The sequence below is a fragment of the Heterodontus francisci genome, chromosome 35, assembly GCF_036365525.1.
Source record: "Heterodontus francisci isolate sHetFra1 chromosome 35, sHetFra1.hap1, whole genome shotgun sequence".
NCBI classification, from domain to species: Eukaryota; Metazoa; Chordata; class Chondrichthyes; order Heterodontiformes; family Heterodontidae; genus Heterodontus; species Heterodontus francisci.
The window spans coordinates 19200804-19224883 of NC_090405.1; the positions used below are offsets into that span (position 1 = coordinate 19200804).

General features: G+C 42.0%; 3 non-coding genes across 3 annotated transcripts; all 3 read left to right on the top strand.

Annotated features, from left to right (window-relative positions):
• Positions 1-4043: 4043 nt before the first annotated feature.
• Positions 4044-4116, top strand: trnaf-gaa (transfer RNA phenylalanine (anticodon GAA)). Its single transcript has one exon. It is a non-coding gene; the product is annotated as a tRNA-Phe (tRNA).
• Positions 4117-8650: 4534 nt separating this feature from the next.
• trnaf-gaa (transfer RNA phenylalanine (anticodon GAA)) lies at positions 8651-8723 on the top strand. Its single transcript has one exon. It is a non-coding gene; the product is annotated as a tRNA-Phe (tRNA).
• Positions 8724-17890: 9167 nt separating this feature from the next.
• Positions 17891-17963, top strand: trnaf-gaa (transfer RNA phenylalanine (anticodon GAA)). The gene has a single exon. It is a non-coding gene; the product is annotated as a tRNA-Phe (tRNA).
• Positions 17964-24080: the final 6117 nt, after the last annotated feature.

The window sequence follows — 24080 nt, forward strand, 5'->3', positions numbered from 1 at the left end:
TAATATAAGCTTAGAGGTGCAGGGCAATGTTAATCTACTTAATGAGTACTTTGCATCAGTGATCACTAAGGAAGTGGAATTTGACAAAATATCAGTCGAAGTGAAGAAAGTAGAGGCAATGGAGAGAGTACAAATTAGGAGAGGGAGGGACTAAAAAGGCTGGCTGTGCTTCAGGAAGATAAATCACCTGGTCCGGATGGCTCACATCCCAGGTTGCGAAAGGAAATGCGGATGCAGATAACGGAAGGGCTTGCTATAATCTTCCAATCTTCCCTGGATACGGGGGAGGTGCCAGAGGATTAAACAGTGGCAAATGCGACACCCTTATTCAAGAAAGGGTGTAAGGACAGTCCGGGTAACTACAGGCTAGTTAGATTAACAGCAGCGGTGGGTAAGGTTTTAGAAAGAATAATCAGGGTAAAAAATCAACAGTCACTTGGAGAGGTTCGAGTTAATTAAGGAGAGTGAGCATGGATTTATAAATGGGAGTTCATGCTTGACTAATCTAACTGCATGTTTTGATGAACTAACAGAGCAGCTTGATGAAGGGAATGCAGTGGATATTGTTTATATGGATTTTTAGGAAGCGTTTGACAAGGTACCACATAAAAGGGCGGTTAACAAAATTGAGGTTCGTGGTATAGGAGGGTCAGTGTCCAATTGGATAGAAAATTGGTTTAAGGACAGAAAACAGCGAGTCTTATTAAATCGTTCTTTGTCAGACTGGAGGATAGTCGACAGTGGTGTTCCCCAAGGGTCAGTGCTAGAACCACTGTTTTTTTTGCTCAAGTTAAGTGACTTGGATCTTGGAATACAGAGTAGAATCTCAAAATATGCCGATGACACCAAACCTGGAGGAGCGGCAAACAGTGAAGATGATATGAACTGCCTGCAACAGGACAGTGATAGGCTAGCAGAATGGGCAGACAGGTGGCAGATGGAATTTAATAGTGACAAGTGTGAAGTGATGTATTTTGGCATAAGGAATAGGGAGAGGCAATATATACTTAATGGCACAGTTCTAAAGAGTGTTCTGGAATAGAGGGACTTGGGGTTCATGTGCATCAATCTTTGAAGGAGGCAAGTCATATTGCGAGAGTGGTTCGCAAAGCATATGGGATCTTGGGCTTTATAAACAGAGGCATTGAGTACAAAAGCAGGGAAGTTATGCTGAACCATTATAAAACTCTGGTTAGGCCCCAATTGGAGTGTTGCTTCCAGTTCTGCTCAGCAGACTTTAGAAAGAATGTGAGGGTCCTTGAGAGGACGCAGAGGCAATTTACCAGAATGGATCCAGGGATGGGGGATTTTAGTTACAAGGTTAGGTTGGAAAAGCTAGGATTATTCTGCCTTTCTCAAAGGAGATTGAGTGGAGAATTGATAGAGGTGTATAACACCTCTAGAGAACAGGCCATCCTGGACTGGGTATTGTGTAATGAGAAAGGATTAGTTAACAATCTTGTTGTGTGGGGTCCCTTGGGGAAGTGCGCCCATAATATGATAAAATTCTTCATTAAGATGGAGAGTGAGAGAGTTGATTCCGAGACTCGGGTCCTGAATCTAAACAAAGAAAACTATGAAGGTATGAGGCGGGAGTTGGCTATGATAGATTGGGGAACGTTACTTAAAGGGTTGACAGTGGATAGGCAATGGCTAGCATTTAAAGAGCGCATGGATGAATTACAACAATTGTTCATTCCTGTCTGTGCAAAAGTAAAACAGGAAGGGTGGCTCAACTGTGGCTTACAAAAGAAATTAAGGAAAGTATTAGATCCAAGGAGGAGAAATATAAAATGGCCAGAACAAGCAGCAAACCTGAAGATTGTGAGCAGTTTGGAATTTAGTAGAGGAGGACAAAAGGATTGATTAAGAAGGGGGAAATAGAGTATGAGAGTAAGCTAGCAGAGAACATAAAAACTGACTGTAAAAGCTTCTATAGATATGTGTAGAGAAAAAGATTAGTGAAGACAAATGTGGGCCCCTTACAGTCAGAAACGGGGGAATTTATAATGGGGAACAAAGAAATGGCAGACCAATTAAATACATACTTTGGATCTGTCTTCACAAAGGAGGATACAAATTATCTCCCAGAAATGTTGGGGAACATAGGGTCTAGTGAGAAGGAGGAACTGTATGAAATCAGTATTAGCAGGGAATGTTTGGGAAATTGATGGGATTGAAGGCCGATAAATCCCCAGGGCCTGATAATCTACATCCCAGAGTACTTAAGGAAGTGGCCCTTGAAATAGCAGATGCATTTCTGGTCTTTTTTCAAAATTCTATCGACTCTGGAACAGTTCCAATGGATTGGACGGTAGTTAATGTAACTCCACTTTTTAAAAAAAGAGGCAGAAAGAAAACAGCGAATTATATACCGGTTAGCCTGACATCAGTCGTGGGGAAAATGCTGGAGTCCATTATAAAAGATGTAATAGCAGAGTGCAATAATAACTCGTCTCCACTCCTAGTATTTCTAAATCCCACACATTCACTATAATGTGAACAATTATTTCCTGTTGTGTCTCTCTCAGATTTGTAAACTTCACTGTATTGGAGTGAGGTGACATCTACTGGCGGGAAGCAAGAACTGCAATCAAGCAGCAGAAACTCCACAGTCTGTCAGGGTGAAAGAAACATTGCAATGTGAGGATACAGCGAAGTGGTTTGATTGGGTAGATGGAGACATGATTCCACTTGTGGTGGTGTCTGAAGCAAAGGCCAGAAATACAAAATTGTCATTAATAAAAGAAATGAGGAATTCATGAAAAATGTAGCAACGTCGTGAATGGTTAGAATGTGGATAGAATAGAAAGTGAGATTGGATGGACAGAAGCAGTCTGAAAGGATGGCTGAAACAAAAGGTGAGTGCCCAGAAACGTTAACTGTGTTTCTCACAGCATAGATGCTGCCAGAGCTGCTGAACATTTCCAGCACTTTCTGTTTTTATTTCAGCATTTGCAGGATGTTGCTTTGATCTGAAAAAAAATGGATGATTGGCTGGGGTGTTCCAGTGAAATTCCACAGCAGCTAATAAAGCCTGACCTGTCAGTGGCTCGTTGGTCTAGGGGTATGATTCTAGCTTTGGGAGTATGGTTAATTAACATGCGAGAGATCCCGGGTTCAAGTCCCGGTCGAGCCCTGGTCTGCTGGCATTTTTAGATTAAGGTTATCTATTGGTTTCAGCCTTGCAGAAGGTGGAATTGACTTCCAAACGGAGCTGGCTTGAGGACCAGACAACTGGATTCAAAGAGCTTGTCGACAAAATTGTAATTAACTAAATGTACAGATAGCCAAGTGGCAATATAAAGTTGTTGCTGTAATTGTGACCTGACTCCAAAAACAACAGGACTGGAATGGAATGGAATTCTTCAGTGTTTCTGTTGTTTGGCTTGCATTGACTCATCGATTTTCTTGTTTTTCACTTTGTCGATGCCTTTGAATAATTGTGGATCCTTCTTCAGGGTGTCTTCTTTCACCAGGTATTTCTGACCTCTGATGATGTTGATTGTAATCAGCTTCAATTCGCTGATAGTTTTGGAAGTGAGCAGATTTCCTTTGCTTGAGTCTACAACATGGAACTCAGTCTGACATGTGGACCCATGGGAGGATTTGAATGCCATCCCTGCGTTGGAGTTGCATCCATCCAATAAGAGACCGAGTAGAAGTGACAGTTCTGTCAGTCGAATATGACACTTTTAATGGCAGGGTTGTGAGTTTGAGTGCCATTCTGTTTTTCCCTTTTTTAAGGCTTCATGAGCAGAGAGTACAGGGAGTGTTTGAAATGAGCAAGTCTCGCTTTGATTCAGGACTCTTACCTCTCAGCAGCATCTCACTATGAAAGATTGAATTTGATCTCATTTCATTCTCAGCTCGGGGTCTGTGCGGCTCAGTGGCACTTCTGGCTGTCTCCCGCTTCACAATCTATCAGTACTGAGAAAGCAATGGGGAATATTACTCACATGTTGTGTTCCTTAATTTTTTGGAAAACTTGAATGTATGTATTTTCTTCCAAAACAAGGACACTAAGCCACTGTTAATGTCGGGCTGAAATAGCTCAGTTGGGAGAGCGTTAAACTGAAGATTTAAAGGTCCCTGGTTCAATCCCGGGTTTCAGCAATTTCGCTTCCTTATGCGTCCCTTGCCTTGGTTCTGATTTTCCAGTTGCACAATTTACTTTGAAATTATTTACCAAGCACCAGTGGATTGAATTTGAGAAACAACACAGAGTCATTTACAGCACAGAAGGTGGTCGTTTGGCCTATCACGTCCATGCTGGCTCTCCCCGGAGCAATCTAGTCAGTTCCACTCACCAGCTCGGTCCCTTTCCTCCTGCAAGTTTCTTTCCTTCAAGTATCCATCTAATTTCCTTTTCAAATCATTGATTATCTCTGCTTCCACCACACTCGTGGGCCAAGACATTACTACCCACAACATAAAAAATTCCACCTCATCAAGGATGGGAAATACTTATATCATCTATATTTGCTTATTCTCTCTTTCTATGAGAATGGACTGACAGTCAACATGAAAGGAAACCCAAAAGTCTTTGAGCAGCATGTAAATGTTAAGTGGGTAGTAAGAGGTTGAGTCGGGCCTATGAGGGACAAAAAGGATAATATAAGCTTAGAGGTGCAGGGCAATGTTAATCTACTTAATGAGTACTTTGCATCAGTGATCACTAAGGAAGTGGAATTTGACAAAATATCAGTCGATGTGAAGAGAGTAGAGTCAATGGAGAGGGTACAAATTGAGAGAGGGAGGTACTAAAAAGGCTGGCTGTGCTTAGGGAAGATAAATCACCTGGTGGCTCACATCCCAGGTTGCGAAAGGAAATGCGGATGCAGATAACGGAAGGGCTTGCTATAATCTTCCAATCTTCCCTGGATACGGGGGAGGTGCCAGAGGATTAAACAGTGGCAAATGCGACACCCTTATTCAAGAAAGGGTGTAAGGACAGTCCGGGTAACTACAGGCTAGTTAGATTAACAGCAGCGGTGGGTAAGGTTTTAAAAAGAATAATCAGGGTAAAAAATCAACAGTCACTTGGAGAGGTTCGAGTTAATTAAGGAGAGTGAGCATGGATTTATAAATGGGAGTTCATGCTTGACTAATCTAACTGCATTTTTTGATGAACTAACAGAGCAGGTTGATGAAGGGAATGCAGTGGATGTTGTTTATATGGATTTTAAGGAAGCGTTTGACAAGGTACCACATAAAAGGGCGGTTAACAAAATTGAGGTTCGTGGTATAGGAGGGTCAGTGTCCAATTGGATAGAAAATTGGTTTAAGGACAGAAAACAGCGAGTCTTATTAAATGGTTCTTTGTCAGACTGGAGGATAGTCGACAGTGGTGTTCCCCAAGGGTCAGTGCTGGAACCACTGTTTTTTTTGCTCAAGGTAAGTGACTTGGATCTTGGAATACAGAGCAGAATCTCAAAATATGCCGATGACACCAAACCTGGAGGAGCGGCAAACAGTGAAGATGATATGAACTGCCTGCAACAGGACAGTGATAGGCTAGCAGAATGGGCAGACAGGTGGCAGATGGAATTTAATAGTGACAAGTGTGAGGTGATGTATTTTGGCATAAGGAATAGGGAGAGGCAATATATACTTAATGGCACAGTTCTAAAGAGTGTTCTGGAATAGAGGGACTTGGGGTTCATGTGCATCAATCTTTGAAGGAGGCAAGTCATATTGCGAGAGTGGTTCGCAAAGCATATGGGATCTTGGGCTTTATAAACAGAGGCATTGAGGACAAAAGCAGGGAAGTTATGCTGAACCATTATAAAACTCTGGTTAGGCCCCAATTGGAGTGTTGCTTCCAGTTCTGCTCAGCAGACTTTAGAAAGAATGTGAGGGTCCTTGAGAGGACGCAGAGGCAATTTACCAGAATGGATCCAGGGATGGGGGATTTTAGTTACAAGGTTAGGTTGGAAAAGCTAGGATTATTCTGCCTTTCTCAAAGGAGATTGAGTGGAGAATTGATAGAGGTGTATAACACCTCTAGAGAACAGGCCATCCTGGACTGGGTATTGTGTAATGAGAAAGGATTAGTTAACAATCTTGTTGTGTGGGGTCCCTTGGGGAAGTGCGCCCATAATATGATAAAATTCTTCATTAAGATGGAGAGTGAGAGAGTTGATTCCGAGACTCGGGTCCTGAATCTAAACAAAGAAAACTATGAAGGTATGAGGCGGGAGTTGGCTATGATAGATTGGGGAACGTTACTTAAAGGGTTGACAGTGGATAGGCAATGGCTAGCATTTAAAGAGCGCATGGATGAATTACAACAATTGTTCATTCCTGTCTGTGCAAAAGTAAAACAGGAAGGGTGGCTCAACTGTGGCTTACAAAAGAAATTAAGGGAAGTATTAGATCCAAGGAGGAGAAATATAAAATGGCCAGAACAAGCAGCAAACCTGAAGATTGTGAGCAGTTTGGAATTTAGCAGAGGAGGACAAAAGGATTGATTAAGAAGGGGGAAATAGAGTATGACAGTAAGCTAGCAGAGAACATAAAAACTGACTGTAAAAGCTTCTATAGATATGTGTAGAGAAAAAGATTAGTGAAGACAAATGTGGGCCCCTTACAGTCAGAAACGGGGGAATTTATAATGGGGAACAAAGAAATGGCAGACCAATTAAATACATACTTTGGATCTGTCTTCACAAAGGAGGATACAAATTATCTCCCAGAAATGTTGGGGAACATAGGGTCTAGTGAGAAGGGGGAACTGTATGAAATCAGTATTAGCAGGGAATGTTTGGGAAATTGATGGGATTGAAGGCCGATAAATCCCCAGGGCCTGATAATCTACATCCCAGAGTACTTAAGGAAGTGGCCCTTGAAATAGCAGATGCATTTCTGGTCTTTTTTCAAAATTCTATCGACTCTGGAACAGTTCCAATGGATTGGACGGTAGTTAATGTAACTCCACTTTTTAAAAAAAGAGGCAGAAAGAAAACAGCGAATTATATACCGGTTAGCCTGACATCAGTCGTGGGGAAAATGCTGGAGTCCATTATAAAAGATGTAATAGCAGAGTGCAATAATAACTCGTCTCCACTCCGAGTATTTCTAAATCCCACACATTCACTATAATGTGAACAATTATTTCCTGTTGTGTCTCTCTCAGATTTGTAAACTTCACTGTATTGGAGTGAGGTGACATCTACTGGCGGGAAGCAAGAACTGCAAGCAAGCAGCAGAAACTCCACAGTCTGTCAGGGTTAAAGAAACATTGCAATGTGAGGATACAGCGAAGTGGTTTGATTGGGTAGATGGAGACATGATTCCACTTGTGGTGGTGTCTGAAGCAAAGGCCAGAAATACAAAATTGTCATTAATAAAAGAAATGAGGAATTCATGAAAAATGTAGCAACGTAGTGAATGGTTAGAATGTGGATAGAATAGAAAGTGAGATTGGATGGACAGAAGCAGTCTGAAAGGATGGCTGAAACAAAAGGTGAGTGCCCTGAAACGTTAACTGTGTTTCTCACAGCACAGATGCTGCCAGAGCTGCTGAACATTTCCAGCACTTTCTGTTTTTATTTCAGCATTTGCAGGATGTTGCTTTGATCTGAAAAAAAATGGATGATTGGCTGGGGTGTTCCAGTGAAATTCCACAGCAGCTAATAAAGCCTGACTTGTCAGTGGCTCGTTGGTCTAGGGGTATGATTCTCGCTTTGGGAGTATGGTTAATTAACATGTGAGAGATCCCGGGTTCAAGTCCCAGACGAGCCCTGGTCTGCTGGCATTTTTAGATTAAGGTTATCTATTGGTTTCAGCCTTGCAGAAGGTGGAATTGACTTCCATACGGAGCTGGCTTGAGGACCAGACAACTGGATTCAAAGAGCTTGTCGACAAAATTGTAATTAACTAAATGTACAGATAGCCAAGTGGGAATAGAAAGTTGTTGCTGTAATTGTGACCTGACTCCAAAAACAACAGGACTGGAATGGAATGTAATTCTTCAGTGTTTCTGTTGTTTGGCTTGCATTGACTCATCGATTTTCTTGTTTTTCACTTTGTCGATGCCTTTGAATAATTGTGGATCCTTCTTCAGGGTGTCTTCTTTCACCAGGTAGTTCTGACCTCCGATGATGTTGATTGTAATCAGCTTCAATTCGCTGATAGTTTTGGAAGTGAGCAGATTTCGTTTGCTTGAGTCTACAACATGGAACTCAGTCTGACATGTGGACCCATGGGAGGATTTGAATGCCATCCCTGCGTTGGAGTTGCATCCATCCAATAAGAGACCGAGTAGAAGTGACAGTTCTGTCAGTCGAATATGAGACTTTTAATGGCAGGGTTGTGAGTTTGAGTGCCATTCTGTTTTTCCCTTTTTTAAGGCTTCATGAGCAGAGAGTACAGGGAGTGTTTGAAATGAGCAAGTCTCGCTTTGATTCAGGACTCTTACCTCTCAGCAGCATCTCACGATGAAAGATTGAATTTGATCTCATTTCATTCTCAGCTCGGGGTCTGTGCGGCTCAGTGGCTCTTCTGGCTGTCTCCCGCTTCACAATCCATCAGTACTGAGAAAGCAATGGGGAATATTACTCACATGTTGTGTTCTTTAATTTTTTGGAAAACTTGAATGTATGTATTTTCTTCCAAAACAAGGACACCAAAGTGTTGTTAATGTAGGGCTGAAATAGCTCAGTTGGGAGAGCGTTAGACTGAAGATCGAAAGGTCCCTGGTTCAATCCCGGGTTTCAGCAATTTTGCTTCCTTATGCGTCCCTTGCCTTGGTTCTGATTTTCCAGTTGCACAATTTACTTTGAGATTATTTCCCAAACACCAGTGGATTGAATTTGAGAAACAACACAGAGTCATTTACAACATAGAAGGTGGTCATTTGGCCTATCACGTCCGTGCTGGCTCTCCCCGGAGCAATCTAGTCAGTTCCACTCACCAGCTCGATCCCTTTCCTCCTGCAAGTTTCTTTCCTTCAAGTATCCATCCAATTTCCTTTTCAAATCATTGATTGTCTCTGCTTCCACCACACTCGTGGGCCAAGACATTACCACCCACAACATAAAAAATTCCACCTCATCAAGGATGGGAAATACTTACATCTTCTATATTTGCTTATTCTCTATTTCTATGAGAATAGACTGGCAGTCAACATGAAAGGAAACCCAAAAATCTTCGAGCAGCATGTAAATGATAAGTGAGTAGTAAGAGGTTGAGTCGGGCCTATTAGGGACAAAAAGGATAATATAAGCTTAGAGGTGCAGGGCAATGTTAATCTACTTAATGAGTACTTTGCATCAGTGATCACTGAGGAAGTGGAATTTGACAAAATATCAGTCGAAGTGAAGAAAGTAGAGTCAATGGAGAGGGTACAAATTAGGAGAGGGAGGTACTAAAAAGGCTGGCTGTGCTTAGGGAAGATAAATCACCTGGTCCGGATGGCTCACATCCCAGGTTGCGAAAGGAAATGCGGATGCAGATAACGGAAGGGCTTGCTATAATCTTCCAATCTTCCCTGGATACGGGGGAGGTGCCAGAGGATTAAACAGTGGCAAATGCGACACCCTTATTCAAGAAAGGGTGTAAGGACAGTCCGGGTAACTACAGGCTAGTTAGATTAACAGCAGCGGTGGGTAAGGTTTTAAAAAGAATAATCAGGGTAAAAAATCAACAGTCACTTGGAGAGGTTCGAGTTAATTAAGGAGAGTGAGCATGGATTTATAAATGGGAGTTCATGCTTGACTAATCTAACTGCATTTTTTGATGAACTAACAGAGCAGGTTGATGAAGGGAATGCAGTGGATGTTGTTTATATGGATTTTAAGGAAGCGTTTGACAAGGTACCACATAAAAGGGCGGTTAACAAAATTGAGGTTCGTGGTATAGGAGGGTCAGTGTCCAATTGGATAGAAAATTGGTTTAAGGACAGAAAACAGCGAGTCTTATTAAATGGTTCTTTGTCAGACTGGAGGATAGTCGACAGTGGTGTTCCCCAAGGGTCAGTGCTAGAACCACTGTTTTTTTTTGCTCAAGGTAAGTGACTTGGATCTTGGAATACAGAGTAGAATCTCAAAATATGCCGATGACACCAAACCTGGAGGAGCGGCAAACAGTGAAGATGATATGAACTGCCTGCAACAGGACAGTGATAGGCTAGCAGAATGGGCAGACAGATGGCAGATGGAATTTAATAGTGACAAGTGTGAGGTGATGTATTTTGGCATAAGGAATAGGGAGAGGCAATATATACTTAATGGCACAGTTCTAAAGAGTATACTGGAATAGAGGGACTTGGGGTTCATGTGCATCAATCTTTGAAGGAGGCAAGTCATATTGCGAGAGTGGTTCGCAAAGCATATGGGATCTTGGGCTTTATAAGTAGAGGCATTGAGTACAAAAGCAGGGAAGTTATGCTGAACCATTATAAAACTCTGGTTAGGCCCCAATTGGAGTGTTGCTTCCAGTTCTGCTCAGCAGACTTTAGAAAGAATGTGAGGGTCCTTGAGAGGACGCAGAGGCGATTTACCAGAATGGATCCAGGGATGGGGGATTTTAGTTACAAGGTTAGGTTGGAAAAGCTAGGATTATTCTGCCTTTCTCAAAGGAGATTGAGTGGAGAATTGATAGAGGTGTATAACACCTCTAGAGAACAGGCCATCCTGGACTGGGTATTGTGTAATGAGAAAGGATTAGTTAACAATCTTGTTGTGTGGGGTACCTTGGGGAAGTGCGCCCATAATATGATAAAATTCTTCATTAAGATGGAGAGTGAGAGAGTTGATTCCGAGACTCGGGTCCTGAATCTAAACAAAGAAAACTATGAAGGTATGAGGCGGGAGTTGGCTATGATAGATTGGGGAACGTTACTTAAAGGGTTGACAGTGGATAGGCAATGGCTAGCATTTAAAGAGCGCATGGATGAATTACAACAATTGTTCATTCCTGTCTGTGCAAAAGTAAAACAGGAAGGGTGGCTCAACTGTGGCTTACAAAAGAAATTAAGGAAAGTATTAGATCCAAGGAGGAGAAATATAAAATGGCCAGAACAAGCAGCAAACCTGAAGATTGTGAGCAGTTTGGAATTTAGCAGAGGAGGACAAAAGGATTGATTAAGAAGGGGGAAATAGAGTATGAGAGTAAGCTAGCAGAGAACATAAAAACTGACTGTAAAAGCTTCTATAGATATGTGTAGAGAAAAAGATTAGTGAAGACAAATGTGGGCCCCTTACAGTCAGAAACGGGGGAATTTATAATGGGGAACAAAGAAATGGCAGACCAATTAAATACATACTTTGGATCTGTCTTCACAAAGGAGGATACAAATTATCTCCCAGAAATGTTGGGGAACATAGGGTCTAGTGAGAAGGAGGAACTGTATGAAATCAGTATTAGCAGGGAATGTTTGGGAAATTGATGGGATTGAAGGCCGATAAATCCCCAGGGCCTGATAATCTACATCCCAGAGTACTTAAGGAAGTGGCCCTTGAAATAGCAGATGCATTTCTGGTCTTTTTTCAAAATTCTATCGACTCTGGAACAGTTCCAATGGATTGGACGGTAGTTAATGTAACTCCACTTTTTAAAAAAAGAGGCAGAAAGAAAACAGCGAATTATATACCGGTTAGCCTGACATCAGTCGTGGGGAAAATGCTGGAGTCCATTATAAAAGATGTAATAGCAGAGTGCAATAATAACTCGTCTCCACTCCGAGTATTTCTAAATCCCACACATTCACTATAATGTGAACAATTATTTCCTGTTGTGTCTCTCTCAGATTTGTAAACTTCACTGTATTGGAGTGAGGTGACATCTACTGGCGGGAAGCAAGAACTGCAAGCAAGCAGCAGAAACTCCACAGTCTGTCAGGGTTAAAGAAACATTGCAATGTGAGGATACAGCGAAGTGGTTTGATTGGGTAGATGGAGACATGATTCCACTTGTGGTGGTGTCTGAAGCAAAGGCCAGAAATACAAAATTGTCATTAATAAAAGAAATGAGGAATTCAAGAAAAATGTAGCAACGTAGTGAATGGTTAGAATGTGGATAGAATAGAAAGTGAGATTGGATGGACAGAAGCAGTCTGAAAGGATGGCTGAAACAAAAGGTGAGTGCCCTGAAACGTTAACTGTGTTTCTCACAGCACAGATGCTGCCAGAGCTGCTGAACATTTCCAGCACTTTCTGTTTTTATTTCAGCATTTGCAGGATGTTGCTTTGATCTGAAAAAAAATAGATGATTGGCTGGGGTGTTCCAGTGAAATTCCACAGCAGCTAATAAAGCCTGACTTGTCAGTGGCTTGTTGGTCTAGGGGTATGGTTCTCGCTTTGGGAGTATGGTTAATTAACATGTGAGAGATCCTGGGTTCAAGTCCCGGACGAGCCCTGGTCTGCTGGCATTTTTAGATTAAGGTTATCAATTGGTTTCAGCCTTGCAGAAGGTGGAATTGACTTCCATACGGAGCTGGCTTGAGGACCAGACAACTGGATTCAAAGAGCTTGTTGACAAAATTGTAATTAACTAAATGTACAGATAGCCAAGTGGGAATATAAATTTGTTGCTTGAAATGTGACCTGACTCCAAAAACAACAGGACTGGAATGGAATGTAATTCTTCAGTGTTTCTGTTGTTTGGCTTGCATTGACTCATCGATTTTCTTGTTTTTCACTTTGTCGATGCCTTTGAATAATTGTGGATCCTTCTTCAGGGTGTCTTCTTTCACCAGGTAGTTCTGACCTCTGATGATGTTGATTGTAATCAGCTTCAATTCGCTGATAGTTTTGGAAGTGAGCAGATTTCGTTTGCTTGAGTCTACAACATGGAACTCAGTCTGACATGTGGACCCATGGGAGGATTTGAATGCCATCCCTGCGTTGGAGTTGCATCCATCCAATAAGAGACCGAGTAGAAGTGACAGTTCTGTCAGTCGAATATGAGACTTTTAATGGCAGGGTTGTGAGTTTGAGTGCCATTCTGTTTTTCCCTTTTTTAAGGCTTCATGAACAGAGAGTACAGGGAGTGTTTGAAATGAGCAAGTCTCGCTTTGATTCAGGACTCTTACCTCTCAGCAGCATCTCACGATGAAAGATTGAATTTGATCTCATTTCATTCTCAGCTCGGGGTCTGTGCGGCTCAGTGGCTCTTCTGGCTGTCTCCCGCTTCACAATCCATCAGTACTGAGAAAGCAATGGGGAATATTACTCACATGTTGTGTTCTTTAATTTTTTGGAAAACTTGAATGTATGTATTTTCTTCCAAAACAAGGACACCAAACCGTTGTTAATGTAGGGCTGAAATAGCTCAGTTGGGAGAGCGTTAGACTGAAGATCGAAAGGTCCCTGGTTCAATCTCGGGTTTCAGCAATTTTGCTTCCTTATGCGTCCCTTGCCTTGGTTCTGATTTTCCAGTTGCACAATTTACTTTGAGATTATTTCCCAAACACCAGTGGATTGAATTTGAGAAACAACACAGAGTCATTTACAACATAGAAGGTGGTCATTTGGCCTATCACGTCCGTGCTGGCTCTCCCCGGAGCAATCTAGTCAGTTCCACTCACCAGCTCGATCCCTTTCCTCCTGCAAGTTTCTTTCCTTCAAGTATCCATCCAATTTCCTTTTCAAATCATTGATTGTCTCTGCTTCCACCTCACTCGTGGGCCAAGACATTACCACCCACAACATAAAAAATTCCACCTCATCAAGGATGGGAAATACTTACATCTTCTATATTTGCTTATTCTCTATTTCTATGAGAATAGACTGGCAGTCAACATGAAAGGAAACCCAAAAATCTTCGAGCAGCATGTAAATGATAAGTGAGTAGTAAGAGGTTGAGTCGGGCCTATTAGGGACAAAAAGGATAATATAAGCTTAGAGGTGCAGGGCAATGTTAATCTACTTAATGAGTACTTTGCATCAGTGATCACTGAGGAAGTGGAATTTGACAAAATATCAGCCGAAGTGAAGAAAGTAGAGTCAATGGAGAGGGTACAAATTAGGAGAGGGAGGTACTAAAAAGGCTGGCTGTGCTTAGGGAAGATAAATCACCTGGTCCGGATGGCTCACATCCCAGGTTGCGAAAGGAAATGCGGATGCAGATAACGGAAGGGCTTGCTATAATCTTCCAATCTTCCCTGGATACGGGGGAGGTGCCAGAGGATTAAACAGTGGCAAATGCGACACCCTTATTCAAGAAAGGGTGTAAGGACAGTCCGGGTAACTACAGGCTAGTTAGATTAACAGCAGCGGTGGGTAAGGTTTTAAAAAGAATAATCAGGGTAAAAAATCAACAGTCACTTGGAGAGGTTCGAGTTAATTAAGGAGAGTGAGCATGGATTTATAAATGGGAGTTCATGCTTGACTAATCTAACTGCATTTTTTGATGAACTAACAGAGCAGGTTGATGAAGGGAATGCAGTGGATGTTGTTTATATGGATTTTAAGGAAGCGTTTGACAAGGTACCACATAAAAGGGTGGTTAACAAAATTGAGGTTCGTGGTATCGGAGGGTCAGTGTCCAATTGGATAGAAAATTGGTTTAAGGACAGAAAACAGCGAGTCTTATTAAATGGTTCTTTGTCAGACTGGAGGATAGTCGACAGTGGTGTTCCCCAAGGGTCAGTGCTAGAACCACTGTTTTTTTTGCTCAAGGTAAGTGACTTGGATCTTGGAATACAGAGTAGAATCTCAAAATATGCCGATGACACCAAACCTGGAGGAGCGGCAAACAGTGAAGATGATATGAACTGCCTGCAACAGGACAGTGATAGGCTAGCAGAATGGGCAGACAGGTGGCAGATGGAATTTAATAGTGACAAGTGTGAGGTGATGTATTTTGGCATAAGGAATAGGGAGAGGCAATATATACTTAATGGCACAGTTCTAAAGAGTGTTCTGGAATAGAGGGACTTGGGGTTCATGTGCATCAATCTTTGAAGGAGGCAAGTCATATTGCGAGAGTGGTTCGCAAAGCATATGGGATCTTGGGCTTTATAAACAGAGGCATTGAGTACAAAAGCAGGGAAGTTATGCTGAACCATTATAAAACTCTGGTTAGGCCCCAATTGGAGTGTTGCTTCCAGTTCCGCTCAGCAGACTTTAGAAAGAATGTGAGGGTCCTTGAGAGGACGCAGAGGCGATTTACCAGAATGGATCCAGGGATGGGGGATTTTAGTTACAAGGTTAGGTTGGAAAAGCTAGGATTATTCTGCCTTTCTCAAAGGAGATTGAGTGGAGAATTGATAGAGGTGTATAACACCTCTAGAGAACAGGCCATCCTGGACTGGGTATTGTGTAATGAGAAAGGATTAGTTAACAATCTTGTTGTGTGGGGTCCCTTGGGGAAGTGCGCCCATAATATGATAAAATTCTTCATTAAGATGGAGAGTGAGAGAGTTGATTCCGAGACTCGGGTCCTGAATCTAAACAAAGAAAACTATGAAGGTATGAGGCGGGAGTTGGCTATGATAGATTGGGGAACGTTACTTAAAGGGTTGACAGTGGATAGGCAATGGCTAGCATTTAAAGAGCGCATGGATGAATTACAACAATTGTTCATTCCTGTCTGTGCAAAAGTAAAACAGGAAGGGTGGCTCAACTGTGGCTTACAAAAGAAATTAAGGAAAGTATTAGATCCAAGGAGGAGAAATATAAAATGGCCAGAACAAGCAGCAAACCTGAAGATTGTGAGCAGTTTGGAATTTAGCAGAGGAGGACAAAAGGATTGATTAAGAAGGGGGAAATAGAGTATGAGAGTAAGCTAGCAGAGAACATAAAAACTGACTGTAAAAGCTTCTATAGATATGTGTAGAGAAAAAGATTAGTGAAGACAAATGTGGGCCCCTTACAGTCAGAAACGGGGGAATTTATAATGGGGAACAAAGAAATGGCAGACCAATTAAATACATACTTTGGATCTGTCTTCACAAAGGAGGATACAAATTATCTCCCAGAAATGTTGGGGACCATAGGGTCTAATGAGAAGCAGGAACTGTATGAAATCAGTATTAGTAGGGAATGTTTGGGAAATTGATGGGATTGAAGGCCGATAAATCCCCAAGGCCTGATAATCTGCATCCCAGAGTACTTAAGGAAGTGGCCCTTGAAATAGCAGATGCATTTCTGGTCTTTTTTCAAAATTCTGTAGACTCTGGAACAGTTCAAATGGATTGGACGGTAGTTAATGTAACTCCACTATTTAAAAAAAGAGGCAGAAAGAAAACAGCGAATTATATACCGGTTAGCCTGACATCAGTCGTGGGGAAAATGCTGGAGTCCATTATAAAAGATGTAATAGCAGAGTGCAATAATAACTCGTCTCCACTCCTAGTATTTCTAAATCCCACATATTCACTATAATGTGAACAATTATTTCCTGTTGTGTCTCTCTCAGATTTGTAAACTTCACTGTATTGGAGAGAGGTGACATTTTACTGGCGGGAAGCAAGAACTGCAATGAAGCAGCAGAAACTCCACAGTCTGTCAGGGTTAAAGAAACATTGCAATGTGAGGAGAGAGCGAAGTGGTTTGATTGGGTAGATGGAGACATGATTCCACTTGTGGTGGTGTCTGAAGCAAAGGCCAGAAATACAAAATTGTCATTAATAAAAGAAATGAGGAATTCATGAAAAATGTAGTAACGTAGTGAATGGTTAGAATGTGGATAGAATAGAAAGTGAGATTGGATGGACAGAAGCAGTCTGAAAGGATGGCTGAAACAAAAGGTGAGTGCCCTGAAACGTTAACTGTGTTTCTCACAGCACAGATGCTGCCAGAGCTGCTGAACATTTCCAGCACTTTCTGTTTTTATTTCAGCATTTGCAGGATGTTGCTTTGATCTGAAAAAAAATGGATGATTGGCTGGGGGGTTCCAGTGAAATTCCACAGCAGCTAATAAAGCCTGACTTGTCAGTGGCTTGTTGGTCTTGGGGTATGATTCTCGCTTAGGGAGAATAGTTAATTAACATGCGAGAGATCCCGGGTTCAAGTCCTGAACGAGCCCTGGTCTGCTGGCATTTTTAGATTAAGATTATCTATTGGTTTCAGCCTTGCAGAAGGTGGAATTGACTTCCATACGGAGCTGGCTTGAGGACCAGACAACTGGATTCAAAGAGCTTGTCGACAAAATTGCAATTAACTAAATGTACAGATAGCCAAGTGGGAATATAAAGTTGTTGCTGTAATTGTGACCTGACTCCAAAAACAACAGGACTGGGTTCTGGACTGGAATGGAATGGAATTCTTCAGTGTTTCTGTTGTTTGGCTTGCATTGACTCATCGATTTTCTTGTTTTTCACTTTGTCGATGCCTTTGAATAATTGTGGATCCTTCTTCAGGGTGTCTTCTTTCACCAGGTAGTTCTGACCTCTGATGATGTTGATTGTAATCAGCTTCAATTCGCTGATAGTTTTGGAAGTGAGCAGATTTCCTTTGCTTGAGTCTACAACATGGAACTCAGTCTGACATGTGGACCCATGGGAGGATTTGAATGCCATCCCTGCGTTGGAGTTGCATCCATCCAATAAGAGACCGAGTAGAAGTGACAGTTCTGTCAGTCGAATATGAGACTTTTAATGGCAGGGTTGTGAGTTTGAGTGCCATTCTGTTTTTCCCTTTTTTAAGGCTTCATGAGCAGAGAGTACAGGGAGTGTTTGAAATGAGCAAGTCTCGCTTTGATTCAGGACTCTTACCTCTCAGCAGCATCTCACGATGAAAGATTGAATTTGATCTCATTTCATTCTCAGCTCGGGGTCTGTGCGGCTCAGTGGCACTTCTGGCTGTCTCCCGCTTCACAATCCATCAGTACTGAGAAAGCAATGGGGAATATTACTCACGTGTTGTGTTCTTTAATTTTTTGGAAAACTTGAATGTATGTATTTTCTTCCAAAACAAGGACACCAAACCGCTGTTATTGTAGGGCTGAAATAGCTCAGTTGGGAAAGCGTTAGACTGAAGATCTAAAGGTCCCTGGTTCAATCCCGGGTTTCAGCAGTTTTGCTTCCTTATGCGTCCCTTGCCTTGGTTCTGATTTTCCAGTTGCACAATTTACTTTGAGATTATTTCCCAAGCACCAGTGGATTGAATTTGAGAAACAACACAGAGTCATTTACAACATAGAAGGTGGTCATTTGGCCTATCACGTCCATGCTGGCTCTCCCCGGAGCAATCTAGTCAGTTCCACTCACCAGCTCGATCCCTTTCCTCCTGCAAGTTTCTTTCCTTCAAGTATCCATCCAATTTCCTTTTCAAATCATTGATTGTCTCTGCTTCCACCACACTCGTGGGCCAAGACATTACCACCCACAACATAAAAAATTCCACCTCATCAAGGATGGGAAATACTTACATCTTCTATATTTGCTTATTCTCTATTTCTATGAGAATAGACTGGCAGTCAACATGAAAGGAAACCCAAAAATCTTCGAGCAGCATGTAAATGATAAGTGGGTAGTAAGAGGTTGAGTCGGGCCTATTAGGGACAAAAAGGATAATATAAGCTTAGAGGTGCAGGGCAATGTTAATCTACTTAATGAGTACTTTGCATCAGTGATCACTGAGGAAGTGGAATTTGACAAAATATCAGTCGATGTGAAGAGAGTAGAGTCAATGGAGAGAGTACAAATTAGGAGAGGGAGGTACTAAAAAGGCTGGCTGTGCTTAGGGAAGATAAATCACCTGGTCCGGATGGCTCACATCCCAGGTTGCGAAAGGAAATGCGGATGCAGATAACGGAAGGGCTCGCTATAATCTTCCAATCTTCCCTGGATACGGGGGAGGTGCCAGAGGATTAAACAGTGGCAAATGCGACACCCTTATTCAAGAAAGGGTGTAAGGACAGTCCGGGTAACTACAGGCTAGTTAGATTAACAGCAGCGGTGGGTAAGGTTTTAGAAAGAATAATCAGGGTAAAAAATCAACAGTCACTTGGAGAGGTTCGAGTTAATTAAGGAGAGTGAGCATGGATTTATAAATGGGAGTTCATGCTTGACTAATCTAACTGCATTTTTTGATGAACTAACAGAGCAGGTTGATGAAGGGAATGCAGTGGATGTTGTTTATATGGATTTTAAGGAAGCGTTTGACAAGGTACCACATAAAAGGGCGGTTAACAAAATTGAGGTTCGTGGTATAGGAGGGTCAGTGTCCAATTGGATAGAAAATTGGTTTAAGGACAGAAAACAGCGAGTCTTATTAAATGGTTCTTTGTCAGATTGGAGGATAGTCGACAGTGGTGTTCCCCAAGGGTCAGTGCTAGAACCACTGCTTTTTTTGCTAAAGGTAAGTGACTTGGATCTTGGAATACAGAGTAGAATCTCAAAATATCCCGATGACAACAAACTTGGAGGAGTGGCAAACAGTGAGGATGATATGAACTGCCTGCAACAGGACAGTGATAGGCTAGCAGAATGGGCAGACAGGTGGCAGATGGAATTTAATAGTGACAAGTGTGAGGTGATGTATTTTGGCATAAGGAATAGGGAGAGGCAATATATACTTAATGGCACAGTTCTAAAGAGTGTTCTGGAATAGAGGGACTTGGGGTTCATGTGCATCAATCTTTGAAGGAGGCAAGTCATATTGCGAGAGTGGTTCGCAAAGCATATGGGATCTTGGGCTTTATAAACAGAGGCATTGAGTACAAAAGCAGGGAAGTTATGCTGAACCATTATAAAACTCTGGTTAGGCCCCAATTGGAGTGTTGCTTCCAGTTCTGCTCAGCAGACTTTAGAAAGAATGTGAGGGTCCTTGAGAGGACGCAGAGGCGATTTACCAGAATGGATCCAGGGATGGGGGATTTTAGTTACAAGGTTAGGTTGGAAAAGCTAGGATTATTCTGCCTTTCTCAAAGGAGATTGAGTGGAGAATTGATAGAGGTGTATAACACCTCTAGAGAACAGGCCATCCTGGACTGGGTATTGTGTAATGAGAAAGGATTAGTTAACAATCTTGTTGTGTGGGGTCCCTTGGGGAAGTGCGCCCATAATATGATAAAATTCTTCATTAAGATGGAGAGTGAGAGAGTTGATTCCGAGACTCGGGTCCTGAATCTAAACAAAGAAAACTATGAAGGTATGAGGCGGGAGTTGGCTATGATAGATTGGGGAACGTTACTTAAAGGGTTGACAGTGGATAGGCAATGGCTAGCATTTAAAGAGCGCATGGATGAATTACAACAATTGTTCATTCCTGTCTGTGCAAAAGTAAAACAGGAAGGGTGGCTCAACTGTGGCTTACAAAAGAAATTAAGGAAAGTATTAGATCCAAGGAGGAGAAATATAAAATGGCCAGAACAAGCAGCAAACCTGAAGATTGTGAGCAGTTTGGAATTTAGCAGAGGAGGACAAAAGGATTGATTAAGAAGGGGGAAATAGAGTATGAGAGTAAGCTAGCAGAGAACATAAAAACTGACTGTAAAAGCTTCTATAGATATGTGTAGAGAAAAAGATTAGTGAAGACAAATGTGGGCCCCTTACAGTCAGAAACGGGGGAATTTATAATGGGGAACAAAGAAATGGCAGACCAATTAAATACATACTTTGGATCTGTCTTCACAAAGGAGGATACAAATTATCTCCCAGAAATGTTGGGGAACATAGGGTCTAGTGAGAAGGAGGAACTGTATGAAATCAGTATTAGTAGGGAATGTTTGGGAAATTGATGGGATTGAAGGCCGATAAATCCCCAAGGCCTGATAATCTGCATCCCAGAGTACCAAAGGAAGTGGCCCTTGAAATAGCAGATGCATTTCTGGTCTTTTTTCAAAATTCTGTAGACTCTGGAACAGTTCAAATGGATTGGACGGTAGTTAATGTAACTCCACTATTTAAAAAAAGAGGCAGAAAGAAAACAGCGAATTATATACCGGTTAGCCTGACATCAGTCGTGGGGAAAATGCTGGAGTCCATTATAAAAGATGTAATAGCAGAGTGCAATAATAACTCGTCTCCACTCCTAGTATTTCTAAATCCCACACATTCACTATAATGTGAACAATTATTTCCTGTTGTGTCTCTCTCAGATTTGTAAACTTCACTGTATTGGAGTGAGGTGACATCTACTGGCGGGAAGCAAGAACTGCAATGAAGCAGCAGAAACTCCACAGTCTGTCAGGGTTAAAGAAACATTGCAATGTGAGGAGACAGCGAAGTGGTTTGATTGGGTAGATGGAGACATGATTCCACTTGTGGTGGTGTCTGAAGCAAAGGCCAGAAATACAAAATTGTCATTAATAAAAGAAATGAGGAATTCATGAAAAATGTAGTAACGTAGTGAATGGTTAGAATGTGGATAGAATAGAAAGTGAGATTGGATGGACAGAAGCAGTCTGAAAGGATGGCTGAAACAAAAGGTGAGTGCCCTGAAACGTTAACTGTGTTTCTCACAGCACAGATGCTGCCAGAGCTGCTGAACATTTCCAGCACTTTCTGTTTTTATTTCAGCATTTGCAGGATGTTGCTTTGATCTGAAAAAAAATGGATGATTGGCTGGGGTGTTCCAGTGAAATTCCACAGCAGCTAATAAAGCATGACTTGTCAGTGGCTCGTTGGTTTAGGGGTATGATTCTCACTTTGGGAGTATGGTTAATTAACATGCGAGAGATCCCGGGTTCAAGTCCCGGACGAGCCCTGTCTGCTGGCATTTTTAGATTAAGGTTATCTATTGGTTTCAGCCTTGCAGAAGGTGGAATTGACTTCCATACGGAGCTGGCTTGAGGACCAGACAACTGGATTCAAAGAGCTTGTCGACAAAATTGCAATTAACTAAATGTACAGATAGCCAAGTGGGAATATAAAGTTGTTGCTGTAATTGTGACCTGACTCCAAAAACAACAGGACTGGGTTCTGGACTGGAATGGAATGGAATTCTTCAGTGTTTCTGTTGTTTGGCTTGCATTGACTCATCGATTTTCTTGTTTTTCACTTTGTCGATGCCTTTGAATAATTGTGGATCCTTCTTCAGGGTGTCTTCTTTCACCAGGTAGTTCTGACCTCTGATGATGTTGATTGTAATCAGCTTCAATTCGCTGATAGTTTTGGAAGTGAGCAGATTTCCTTTGCTTGAGTTTACAACATGGAACTGAGTCTGACATGTGGACCCATGGGAGGATTTGAATGCCACCCCTGCGTTGGAGTTGCATCCATCCAATAAGAGACTGAGTAGAAGTGACAGTTCTGTCAGTCGAATATGACACTTTTAATGGCAGGGTTGTGAGTTTGAGTGCCATTCTGTTTTTCCCTTTTTTAAGGCTTCATGAGCAGAGAGTACAGGGAGTGTTTGAAATGAGCAAGTCTCGCTTTGATTCAGGACTCTTACCTCTCAGCAGCATCTCACTATGAAAGATTGAATTTGATCTCATTTCATTCTCAGCTCGGGGTCTGTGCGGCTCAGTGGCACTTCTGGCTGTCTCCCGCTTCACAATCCATCAGTACTGAGAAAGCAATGGGGAATATTACTCACATGTTGTGTTCTTTAATTTTTTGGAAAACTTGAATGTATGTATTTTCTTCCAAAACAAGGACACCAAGCCACTGTTAATGTAGGGCTGAAATAGCTCAGTTGGGAGAGCGTTAGACTGAAGATCTAAAGGTCCCGGGTTTCAGCAATTTTGCTTCCTGATGCGTCCCTTGCCTTGGTTCTGATTTTCCGGTTGCACAATTTACTTTGAAATTATTTACCAAGCACCAGTGGATTGAATTTGAGAAACAACACAGAGTCATTTACAGCACAGAAGGTGGTCGTTTGGCCTATCACGTCCATGCTGGCTCTCCCCGGAGCAATCTAGTCAGTTCCACTCACCAGCTCGGTCCCTTTCCTCCTGCAAGTTTCTTTCCTTCAAGTATCCATCTAATTTCCTTTTCAAATCATTGATTGTCTCTGCTTCCACCACACTCGTGGGCCAAGACATTACTACCCACAGCATAAAAAATTCCACCTCATCAAGTATGGGAAATACTTAGATCATCTATATTTGCTTATTCTCTCTTTCCATGAGAATAGACTGACAGTCAACATGAAAGGAAACCCAAAAATCTTCGAGCAGCATGAAAATGATAAGTGGGTAGTAAGAGGTTGAGTCGGGCCTATGAGGGACAAAAAGGAAAATATAAGCTTAGAGGTGCAGGGCAATGTTAATCTACTTAATGAGTACATTGTATCAGTGATCACTAAGGAAGTGGAATTTGACAAAATATCAGTCGATGTGAAGAGAGTAGAGTCAATGGAGAGGGTCCAAATTGAGAGAGGGAGGTACTGAAAAGGCTGGCTGTGCTCAGGGAAGATAAATCACCTGGTCCGGATGGCTCACATCCCAGGTTGCGAAAGGAAATGCGGATGCAGATAATGGAAGGGCTTGCTATAATCTTCCAATCTTCCCTGGATACGGGGGAGGTGCCAGAGGATTAAACAGTGGCAAATGCGACACCCTTATTCAAGAAAGGGTGTAAGGACAGTCCGGGTAACTACAGGCTAGTTAGATTAACAGCAGCGGTGGGTAAGGTTTTGGAAAGAATAATCAGGGTAAAAAATCAACAGTCACTTGGAGAGGTTCGAGTTAATTAAGGAGAGTGAGCATGGATTTATAAATGGGAGTTCATGCTTGACTAATCTAACTGCATTTTCTGATGAACTAACAGAGCAGGTTGATGAAGGGAATGCAGTGGATGTTGTTTATATGGATTTTAAGGTAGCGTTTGACAAGGTACCACATAAAAGGGCGGTTAACAAAATTGAGGTTCGTGGTATAGGAGGGTCAGTGTCCAATTGGATAGAAAATTGGTTGAAGGACAGAAAACAGCGAGTCTTATTAAATGGTTCTTTGTCAGACTGGAGGATAGTCGACAGTGGTTTTCCCCATGGGTCAGTGCTAGAACCACTGCTTTTTTTGCTCAAGGTAATTGACTTGGATCTTGGAATACAGAGTAGAATCTCAAAATATGCCGATGACACCAAACCTGGAGGAGCGGCAAACAGTGAAGATGATATGAACTGCCTGCAACAGGACAGTGATAGGCTAGCAGAATGGGCAGACAGGTGGCAGATGGAATTTAATAGTGACAAGTGTGAGGTGATGTATTTTGGCATAAGGAATAGGGAGAGGCAATATATACT